Here is a 12,159-nt window from a genome sequence, read left to right on the forward strand (position 1 = left end):
AATACGCAGCCACAAGCAGAGGTGATGGCCACTCAGGCCAGAGCCCTGCCAAAGTGCTGGAGAGCTCTTCCAAGAAGCCTAGTGGCTCTAGAAAAAAGGTTGCTGTTGCCCAGAAAGAATTGTCAACAAACTGTCCCAACTATGCCACACGTGCAGCTCTTCAACCAGCATGAAAAACAGCCCTGAACCATTACAGAGCAAGAGGGTTTTCACAAGTTAATAAAACATGAAAAGAAAATAAAAGCTAAACTTGCCTGCGTTACGCATACCCAGCTTGCTTTCACCTGACTTGAACAAGCAGGTATCAACCTCAACTGGAAAACCAGTGACTATTTCTGGAAGTCCTCAGCTCTTTTGCAGACAGCAGTGCCTGCACCAGCCAGCCAGATATTATAGGAAAGTTACAGAAAATGAGACAATTGCTAACCACATTAAAACTCATCCCTTTTACAATGTTGATCTGACCGGCACAATCCAGCCACACTTTTTACATACAAAGCCCTTCTACAAAAACGCAGGGAGAGAAGCTGCAAAGACTAAACCTCAGGCTCAGCAGCAGAAATCCCCCAGGCTGGGCACCATCCTTGGCAGCTGTGTGACCAGCGCCCTCACTCACCAGATCCCCTGTGCCTTGCACCTTGAACCGCGCTCTGTTGACACTCCCTTTTGTTTTTCCTTCGATCGAGGTGACAGCCAAGCAGCAGCACATACTTCTTGTATCAGGCCAACATCTCAGCAGGAAATGATGATGCCTGGGGGACCAAGGAGAAGGGGAGGAAGGGAGAGAGGTTTAAAAGCGACATCAAATGTCAGACACTGCTCTTCTAACCCAAGAGGAATGTGAATGAGCAGTAAGCTGAAGGGTACGTGCGTGATTCCTTCCTCTCCTGTGCTTACTCTAACAGGGGAGTGCAGGCATGTTCACGTGATCCTGTGACAGCAGCATCGGTTTGAAGCGAGCATCATCTGGGGATGGCGGAGACAGCGACCGTACAGGCTGGCTGGGTCTGCAGGAACAGGGCCGGGGGAGGTGAGCTACTGAAGATGGGCAGGATCACATAGGTAGTAATTTGGGGGGCATGTGAAAAAGCCTATCAACTCTGCTCAAACAGAAAGACATTTGGTGCTCGAGCCTGAACCTCAGTGGCTGTATTCATTTTCCAAATATGACCCCCTTAAAGGAAAAGCTTGCTCTTCCCCTTTTCTAGCCAGAATTTACAGGAACACTAAAGCATCAGATTAATTTAAGTAGAGCCTCCCGGCTTCTCAACATGTTCCCCCAGGTGTCACAGTCTTTGAAGACAAAGGGTCAGCATCTGAGAAACTCAAGGTGGGACAGTCCTTCCCACCAGGGGTATAACCCTGCCTGTTTTGGGTGGGCAATCACAGCTAACTCCTGGGGATCTGGCAAGCACTGCTCGTGTTTTGTCAGGACACAGCCAGGACAGATGTTTTCCATCTGACTGCCACATGTCAGAGACAAATCGGAGGCCTGAAAAGAAGCTCAGGAGACTTCTAGTCCTGTTCCCACCTCTGGAGCAGCCTCAGTTCTTCCTATATCTTGCTTGACAGATGCTTGTCTGACCCATCCTTGAAAACCTCCAGTGACGAAGGCTCTGCAATGTCCCATGCGAGCCATCGTTTCTTCCTAATAGTTAACCTTTAATGCAGGTAAGGCTGCTGTCTCTATCTTATGCAGCAGACAAAAAGTAAAAATTGTTCTCCTCCTCTTTCTAGTGGCCTTTTACATATGTGAAGGCTGTTACCATACCACCTCAGTATTCTTCACTTCAGGCCAAGTGTTGTGCTACATGATACATTTCCTTCTATAATTTCACCATATTCTGTAAGAACAGGAGTCAACAGCAGAGAGAGTTAGGAAAAGTGTATTGGGGGACAGACATGGTGTACTAAGGAGAGACATATCCACAAGAGCTGCCCTCAGCACAGCAATGTCACCCAACGGCTGTCTTTGCTGTAAAGCTGCACAGACTTAAACCAAGCATGCCTTAGGGTTAACTAGAATTCCTCACATGCAAGGCAATATACATTAATGTTTTTCCTTTACTCCAGTTTTCTACTTAAACAGGTGGCAAATGCTGGTGCCTGGATGTAGAACAAGGGAAGCTACCTAATTGTCCCAGTGCCAGCCCAGTATCTGGCACCAGGAACAATGAGAGACAGATGCCAGCTTGTTTCATCATGAGATACCAAAGCACGGGTGGAAAGTGGCTACGGAGGGGATGTGAATGAGGGAGCAGGGGGGCAGCACACAGAATTCACCCACGAGGCTCAAAGGCAGATCGTGACGGTCCTTCCTCAGAGCCAGGGGTTGCAGGTTTCTTTGCACAGGGTCCCTAATGGAATCCAGGCTCACTTGCTGCCAGAATTCATCTGGCTTCGAGGTGGGTTCAGCACCTCCAGCACCAATCCAGATGGCAAATGCTCACTGCCCAGTCAGTCCCAACAATCACATCTTGTCATGGTTTAACCCCGGCTGGTAATTAAGCACCTGCAGCTGCTCGCTCCCTGCCCCCTCACCCGGAGGGATGGGGAGGAGAATAGGGAAGGAGTGTAAAACTGGAGGGTGTCCTGGTTTCAGCTGGGATCAGGTTAATTTTCTTCTTAGTAGTTAGTACAGTGCTGTGTTTTGGCCATGATGTGAGAACAACGTTGATAAAGTGCTGATGTTTTTAGTTGTTGCTGGGTGATGTTTATACTAAATCAAGGACGTTTCGGTTCCTTGGACCCTGCCAACGGAAGGGCTGGAGGGATATGGGAAATTGGGAGGGGACACGGCGAGGACAGGTGACCCAAGCTAGCCCAAGAGGTATTCCATGCCATATACCATCATGCTGAGTGTATAAACTGGGGGAAGCAGAAGGAAGGGGGGACATTTGGCATTGTGGCATTTGTCTTCCCGAGTAACTGTACATGTGGTGGAGCCCTGCTGCCCTGGGGATGGCCGAACACCTGCCCGCCCATGGGAAGTGGTGATAATTCCTTGCTTTGCTTGCGTGTGCGGCTTTTGCTTTGCCTATTAAATTGTTCTTATCTCAACCCTTGAGTTTTACACTCCTTTCCATCCCTCTGAGTGAGGGGGAGTGAGCAAGTGGCTGTGTGGTGCTTGGTTGCCGGCCAGGGTTAAACCACAACAGAAGGTTAAGAACAATTCAATTGAAATAGAATAAAAATGAAAGAACAATAGTAACAATAATGACAATAACAATTATAATGAGAAGGAGGGAAGGGGGAATAAAATCCAAAGGGAAAGGAAGAAAGAAACACGCAATACACAGTGCAGCAGCAATGCCCAGCCAGTCCCTGAACAATGGTCTGCCCAACCTGCCAACCCCCCCCCCCCCCCGGTTTATATACCAAGTGTGACACCCCGTGGTATGGAACATCCCTCTGGCCAGTTGAGGCCAGCTGTCCCAGCTGTGCCCCCTCCCGGTTTCTTGTGCCCCTCCAGCCCTCCCACCAGCGGGGCCTGAGAGACTGAAAAGTCCTTGACTTGTTATAAACATCACCCAGCAGCAACTAAAACCATCAGCACGTTACCAACATCGCCCTCACGTCAGAGCCAAACACAGCACCGCACTAGTTCCTAAGAAGATGATGAACTCCATCCCAGCCGAAACCCGGACACAGCTCTTTTCCGGTGAGCTCGTGCAGGAGAAATGCGAAGAGAATGGGATGAAAAGAGGAAAGAGGAGCAGCTTTGAAAGTGGAGGGGGGGGGGTTGGGGACTTTGAGAATGCAGGCTGGAAATGAACAGTTACTCGAAGCTGTTCGAGGCTACAGCAACTATGCTACACATAAATTCGCAACTGCTGCCCTATGCTCGCAAAAGAGTTTAGAAAAATTGCTGCTCGGTTTTGTTCCTGGGATGTAACTACTACACAGGTTAAAAAAAATAATATTACATTCCCTTACAGTCACAAAATAAAGACTTATTCTTCCATACGTGCTGTCACGCAAGTGACACGCTGCAACATGCACAAGAGTCACCAGGTGGCAGGGTCACACTGCCACCGAGCCACCCCCGGCTGCGCCCTGGGGAGCGGGCACACACCAGTGCTCCCAAAGCGTTTCCCAGTGTGTGGTGGTACGCTCAGATTCCTGAGGGGCAAGAGGCAACTGAACAGCCAGCTTGTCTTCGCCCCCTCCCTGGTGTTATTTACTAACAGTTCTAAGGTTTCTCCCTTTTTACACAACCACTTGAGGTTCAGCATGACATAGGCTCTACGCACCGTGGTACCTTAGTTGCACGCTTGCCTTCGGTCGGGGGGCAGAAGGTGCAGCCGGGACCACCCATCCTTAAGAGCTGCTGATTTCTGATGTTCGTAGCTGTTCGTAACCAGTGGATAGAAGCTAAACTTACAGTAGCTGTTAGCCCAAGCGGTCCTGCTCTGAGGATTCAACGCAGGTTGCAGAAACCCACCCAGGACCCAGCACAGCCACATACTGGGAGCCCACATCGAACCTCATTCCCGTTAGCTGGGCAGCAGTACTGGGAAGGAAAAGGAAAATATCCCCCCAACAAAGGGACTTGAATGCCAAGCCCAAAGGGCTTCAAACTAAGGTGAAATAAGCATACAAATCAAACCAGCATCTCAAACAACCTCTTCTGAGAAGAAGGGGGAAGATGAACCTTTTCCTTTTAATAGCTAAAGCTGTTTGGCTGTCTCAGCTGCTGCTCATGAAGCCACAGCACACATGATTTTCTTCAGGTGGGTAGGAAACCTGCTGCAAATTAAGAACTTCATCATGGGTTTCCCAATTTCCAAGCATATATCCTAAATATCTTTCTTTTACCACCCCATAACCCTGAAAAATATCATACTTGTACGTTTACCTTACTTTCCTCTGTCTCAAAAAAAAAAAAAAAAAAAAAAAAAGAAAAGATGCCATCTGATGAACAGTGGAAGAAAAGGGAGCTGGTGAGACATCTGTTGTGTAAGACTATTCTGAAGTGAGAAGGAAAACTTTTTCGGCATCTGGGAAGGATGTGAGTGGCTAGTGGCTGCACGGGGGTCATGTACAATGTGTACTGCTCTGACACCTGGGTGATCTTAAGAAGACTGGAACCAGCAGAAGTTTAGGCTCGCATGGAACTGATGCTTAAAGAAAAGGAAAAAAAAAGAAAGAAAACCCCCAGGCTAATTATGTCGAAGTCCCACAGTATTAAAGAGTTAAAAGGAAGTGCTGTTGTACTTCTGAAAGCTGCTTCTGACAATGTGTCCAAACAGTCACACCGCTTCCACGGGACTGAAGCTGGGAGGGACAGTCCATCCCTTTCCCACCACACAGCAAGATCAACATTTTCTAAACATATCCCTGCAGATGTGTGCCTGCCCTGTTCTAAAAAGACCCTCACCACTTGCTGAGATCCTACCAGCTTTCTAAGCAATGAATATCCAGCCTGAAGAAGAATAGTAACCATGGCTGGCAGAGGAGCAACTGGGAGCTGCAGACAGTCCTGAGTTCTGGTGTGTTGTCATAGTCATTAAACTTCATATTCTGCCTTTGACTGAGAGCCACTGAGTGGAACTTACTGCACATTTTTGCTGTCTCTGAGATGCCTCGTTTCCACAGGACTCCGAGGAAAGACTGCTGATCCTCTTTCCAGAAGATCTGCTTTTCTCTCTGTGGATAAGGACAGGGCTGCAATCACATACAAGGTAACAGAGGAAACATTGGAAATGGTCAAATAAGTGAAGAACTAAAAGGAGTTGGAACTAGCGAGCAGCACTGGGTGACGAAAATGTCTGAACAGCAAGGAGAAAAGGGAGAAGCTGGCGGAAAAGCATCCTTTTTCTTTTCTTCTTTGAAGGGAAAACTCCACCTAACTGGAATGCAGGCAAAGCAGAAGTCTGCTGTGTGGGGAGGTTACAGTTTGAACTTACACATATGTAACTGACAAAAACAAGAGCTATGAAACATGGGGGTGTCTGTCTGAACACAGGGAAACAGTTTTTTAACGGTGAGGGTGACTGAGCATGGGGACAGGTTGCTCAAAGAGGTGGGGCAGTCTCCAGCCTTGGAGATACTCAGAAGCTGCTTGGGCATGGTCCTGGGCAACTGGCCCCGGTGGCCCTGCCTGAGCTGGGGTTTGGACCAGGTGACCTCCAGAGGTCCCTTCCAACCTCAGCCAGCCTGTGATTCTAACGAGAAACTGAGCCACACCGGTGCTCAGGCTTGCCTTGGGGATGGGTTTTCTTGTGAAGGTCTCCCCCAGGGGATGGTCCCCGAGGCTTTCCTGGCTGGAGGCTCACAACTGTGTGCCACCGCAGGCTCTGCACACTTCCATCCCTGAACTGTTCCCTGCTATGTCTTGCAGGAAGCTTGACAGAACCAACCTTTATCACCTGTTCCACAGCAGAAGATTATGAAAAATGTTTTTTCTACCTACAAAAGTTATTTATCAGAGAACTTCACTGCAGCAAAATCTCTTTTCAAGCCTGGGATATTCAGGATTTTCCCAGCCATAGATTCATCTAAGACATACCAACCTCCCAACTTTTCTCCTCCTTTTCCACAAAAGACTCACCCGAGCAGGGAGTTGTCTTCAGGCCCATCTTTCTCCTGATGAGATTCATCCATTTGGCCAGTGAAGTATCAGTGGGTATTCAAAAAAAGAAAAATGCTCTGTCAGAAGGGGTTGAATTTGGGTCCTCTTTGGCAAAACACCTACCTACTCTAGGAGTGAAAGACTGATACCTAAGCGCTCAGCCCGCACTGATTTCGGTGTAAATGACATACTGAAATAAGTAGAACTGCTGAGGGGAGGAAGCAGGGCATGGGACTCTGCTTGATGAAGCTAGACAGGCACATCATGCCACTCTGCATCCCAAAACAGTTGGATCTCACTACTACCTTATGACCTGGTTCCCTGGAAGTTACAGCCATGTAAACAGGAGTTAATACCAAGCAGGTCCTTCAAAATGCCACCTTATCTAGGTTCTAGTTTGCAGTCTCACCATTTTTTGCTGGCCAGCAGATGTAGCACACCCTGCACAGTGGATAACCCTGCCTGGGCTCAGGAGAGAGAAAGGTGAATTAGCAGTGGCTGTGCTGAAAGCAGGGGAGATGTCGGGCTCAGCGCACTCATGGATGATATGGCTATTCTATAGTCCAGCATGGCTATGTTTGTTTATCCAGTGTGGAAATTCTTGGCAGAGCTAGAATATTCATGTGCTGAAAATATGTTCCAGCCAGAGAAAATCCTTGATCCTCTGGCTCTCCAGCTACCACCAACCATCCCGGAGAGACCCCAGCAGCATCACTAGGTGACAGTAGCATCCAGTGACAAGAAGAAGATATTTTGAATCCAATCCCAATAAAAAGTAACGAAGATGCAAGAACGAGTAAGACTGGACTGGAAATTGGAAGCCAAGTTTCTTTCAGACCGAGAGGTGAACAAGGATCTGCGCACAAACTGTGCTCCACGGGCTGTGGTTTTGAATGGGCCATTGCAACCAATGCAGGATCTTGTGATTCTGACCTCAGCTGTACACATATGCTTCAAGCAGAAATCTTTCTCAATTTTCTTAACCATATTTATTACTTCATTCTTATCAGAAAAAGAAACATTGTAAAATACTGTGTAAATACTACAAATAAAACTCTTTTACCTGAACCTAAACGATGTGTAGAAAACAGCATTCAGGTAAGTATCAGTTCGAAGAGCCATTGTCTTCCTTTGAAATGGCAGACACGCTGCAGTTCTTGATGGTGAATAGTCCCTTTTCTATAGCTTTTCTTCCTTGTGCAAATCAAGAAGAAATATTAATCCTGGAAGTTTTCATAAACCAAAAATCATTTCCCAAATACTCAAATTGCTGTCTTCTACCCTCCAGGAAGGACAACCCAAAAACCTCCAGGCTGAATCAAATCTATTCATTTTGATGATTTCAAAATACTTATTTGGATTGTGAACACCTTAGGAATTTTTTCCCTGACCCTACATATGTAGCACTGAAAAGGAAGCATTGCCACAAACCAAACCAACCAAGCACTGAATTTCAAACAGAAGTTCTTAGTTACCCGTAGCTTAATCACCCAGGTAGCATCCATGGTGCAACTGCAAAGTCACCTGAACGAGCTTTGTGTGGCCCTATGTTCTGTCCCAAGTTTTCCTTTATGCGGCTTGCACTGGCCACATGTCAATCAAGAGAACAGGCAACTGATTATACTGGGAAAAAAAATAATTCAACAATATTAGAAGAAAAAAAAAGAAAACTAACAAAGATATGCCTACAAGCACCATAAATTATGAGCCACCTTTCTGATGCTTTTAAGAACTGAACAGCTCTGCCAGGTTGGGCTGAAACTAGGCAGTAAGTTGTAAAGTTATTTGGAAAAAGTTGTGTAACCACACAGTTGCTTAACTTCCCTTTCCTTGGGAAAGGAGGCAAAAAAAAAATAAAAATTAAGGACAGGAAGTCCCATGAAAATATTGGTTTACCTTCTTCAGTTTTAGAACACAAGTAATTTTCGGGGAACATGAGCAGACATGGTAGCAGAACAAAACACTGCCTGCTCATATCCTTAGTTGCCTTCTGTTTGAGCAAGACCTCTAGCAGGGGAAAAGCCGTTTCTGTACCTCTGGCATTTCTCTTACCCTGTTACTCTTTTGCAGCTAAAAAATGAAGAAATCCCCAGAGCTCATGGGGCCCCCACATACCTGTGATCACTGTTCACGTGTGTGGGTGAATGGCTGTAGGAAAGGGTATTGCCTTGCTCTCCTGACCACTGCCCTGCATTCCCTAAAACTGTGTGGGAAGGTCTTTATCTGATTATGAACAGCAAGCCACTTCTAAATAACAAATATTATTTTAAACAAAGCTTAAAACTTTGTTTTAAGAGCATGACATTTCTTAAACATTTACAACCAGAGAAAATCCAGAACAAGTGTAGATCTCGAAGAATTTTTTCTATTAAACTCTCGGAGAAGGTGCATGAAAACAAGGACAGAAACATAACTCCTCTCCTCTGCTAGGTGCCTTTTCCCTGCCCTAAAATTTTGCCACCTTACCTTTTCATTTTAAAAGTAAAAATTTAGGAATACTGCTCCAGATTAGAAGCACAACATGCTAAATGGTATCAGGGAAATAATAGACGTTGCTCAGAGAAAAGCTGCTAAATTTGGTTCTGACTTCAGAGCTCGGTCCCTGGAGGGTGGCAGGGCTCACTGGAGGGTGGCAGGACCCACGGTGAGCCGAGGTTCTCCCCTGAAGGCCAGGTTCAACCCCCACTAGCCAGTCACTCTCCCTTTCAGGTGCAGGGAAGGGACTCTCGGGCACAGCTCAGCCACCTCAGCTTTTTAAAACACGTTGTGTTAGTAGCCTCCTAAAACTTACCCCTCACGGGTACGCAGCTCAAGAACTTTTTTTACAATGAGCTTCCCCAGTTCATAGAACCCACAGACAAGTTTAAGATATGTGCTGGACAACTCCTAATAAAACAAGGACTAAGTGTTACCAACTGTCCCACAAAAAATGGCATTTTTTTCCATAAATGTGAAATATACCTTTTAAGCTTCAAGTACACATCATGTAAGACTTACTGTGTCCTCAGTCGAGCCAACATTTGATGTTGTAATTTCCGAACCTGCATAGTTGCCTTTTTGTTAGGACAGTCAAGGAATCTTTTCTTTGTTTTTTAGATATCACCATGTATCGTTTAACTACTACTACTACATTTAACTACTCATGGCAATAACATTAATGAAGCGTTGTATTTCTAAATGTGTTTGATCACTCAGCCTCTAGAAACCTTGGGATATTTTTTAGGGGTGTTTTATTTTCTCTTTTGAAATAAGACTCATGCAAAAAATAAAATTGTTACAGACATCGAATGGGATGTAAATGATCTGCGGGAGAAGCCTTTTTTAACCTACAGTCCATATACAGAGATCAAACCGAAATTCAAATCAGACCTTGAAAAACGCCATAAAGTCTGGGATTTGAGCTGAAAATTCAGCCATGACCCGATTCAAATACTGCAGTAATTGCACACTGATTAAATAAATCTGTTGTCCTTTCTGAATGGAAACTTAAATCCAGTGTTTACTTACAAGCTCACTGTTCTCAGCCCATAGCTTTCATTTCCTTTGATGCAAAGAACAGCTTTTTTACAGAAATTCTCCAGGGCTTAAATGATTCACAGTTTGGGTTTTTCCCTCTGAATTGGAGCTTTAAGAAGTCAGGAAATCGGTGGCTTTTCCCATCAACAAGCAGCCGTCAAGTCAGGTGGTTAGGTAAGCAGGAGGTGGAACTGGTCTTGAAGGTTGGCACATAGAAACCCAAAAGGCCGCTGTGCAAATTTCCAGTGAATAACACAGCTCTGTTCATCGTGTTTCAGTATTAACTGGCAGTGGCGGCGGCCATTCGACACCCACAGCCCAGAAAGTCTTCTACACCTCACCAAGATCTGCTGCATGTTGCCAGAGGCACAGACTTCCACTAGACGCTCAAACCTTTCATTCCCCAAATAGTAATCTCTGCTGAATTTTTTTTTTTTGCCCAAAATGTTGCTGCTTCTCTGTCAGGAATGGAAAAAACGGTCAGTCCCAGCATCCAGCTGCATTGGGAGCAGGTGGCTAAGCAGCTGGTTTAGCCAGTAGCCAGGAATCGGTTTGCCCCTTGCTTAGAAACGGAAAAAAGCACAAGTGCACCACCCTAAAATCTGGTGACAGAAGAATTTGCTTGGGGGTGTGTTGCTGAAATAGCCAGAGTCCCATAAGAGAGGGGAAGTGAACTGGGAAAGGAAAACAAAGTGCACTCCAGGACACTGGGCTAGGATGACTTAAAGAATAAAACCTTACGTTTCCAGTTGGCTTAATTACATCACATAGGCACTTTGTTCAATTTTCAAGTTTATTTTAAAAGGTCACAATCAGAAATCTTGTCGAATACATTAAAAAAAATCAAGAAGGGTCAATACAGAGCCCAGAATAAACACGGCCAACATAGAAGGAGCAGTAAGAAGTGTCTTTATTAGCCAGCGTTTAGACTGATGACTATATTAAACCCTACAGAGAAACTGCTTACAAGGCAGAGGCAGTCTTAGACTTTTTAAAAGTTTTCACATTTAATCCAATCCAATGCTTTTATCTTTCTTTGGCTGAATCTCCAGTTCATCTCAATTAAGAATTTGCACATTTCCCAAAGCAATGGAGGAAAACACTCTCTTTTAAAGTGAATTTCACACAGCGATATCTATGGGGAAAATTATCAGTAACGCAAGAATTAACAGTAAGAGGATCAAAGAAGGCAAAAATACATTGGAAGTACTAATTATGTCTCACATCTTTTTAGGGTTGAGAAGTATCACTGCTCCCCTTCTGCATGAAGGGAAAGCTAAAGAAAAGGGATATCAGTTGCAGTAAACACAGCAACAGAGAAGGTAGAAGATTAAAAGTAGCACTATGGAGGAATACACTACAGTGAACAAGGATAACCGTTTGCATTTCATTTCCCCTTACAATTATTTCACGCAGTTACAAGATTCTATAATGTGCGCGCGCGCGCACACACACACACACAAAGAAAGGCAGAAGAGACAGGATAACTCCTCTTGACATAATCACTGAAGAAATGTTCAGCAAGAAAACCATGTCCATGAATCATAACATTAATCCTTCAGCTCTGTTCAAGCTTGCCAAGACCTCCTCCCGAGAAGGCTTCAAGAAAGACCAACTGGAAAGAGCTTAGAGAGAGAGAAAGAGGTCTAGAAACCACAACCTGTGAAGCTGGGTAAGAGCCTAGAGAGACCAAGGAGGTATGATAGCTTATGAATGCTTTAAAAGATGCTGAAAAATCCAAGTTTTTTTCTCATAATCATAATGGATAATATAAATGTTAACTAACAAAATCTCTCTCCTTCTCTGACCTGAAGTCAGTCACTGGACTGGATTGCCCAGAGAGGTCATGAAGCCACCTCTGGGCCAGCTGAGCAGGCAGATCGTTGTCCAGTCTCGCCAAGCCCTGGCGCACAGAGGCTATGTGAGTAGCTTACCCAGGCAATAACCTGTTCCACGTCCCAGGGTTCTCCGTTCACAGATGTGGAGGCAATAACTTCTGCTCCACAGCTACTGTAATTTCACAGAGGCCTACTGAAAACAGCATGTCATTCAGACTTGGAATAATCAAT

Source organism: Falco cherrug, chromosome 3 (assembly GCF_023634085.1).
Source record: "Falco cherrug isolate bFalChe1 chromosome 3, bFalChe1.pri, whole genome shotgun sequence".
Classification (NCBI taxonomy): domain Eukaryota; kingdom Metazoa; phylum Chordata; class Aves; order Falconiformes; family Falconidae; genus Falco; species Falco cherrug.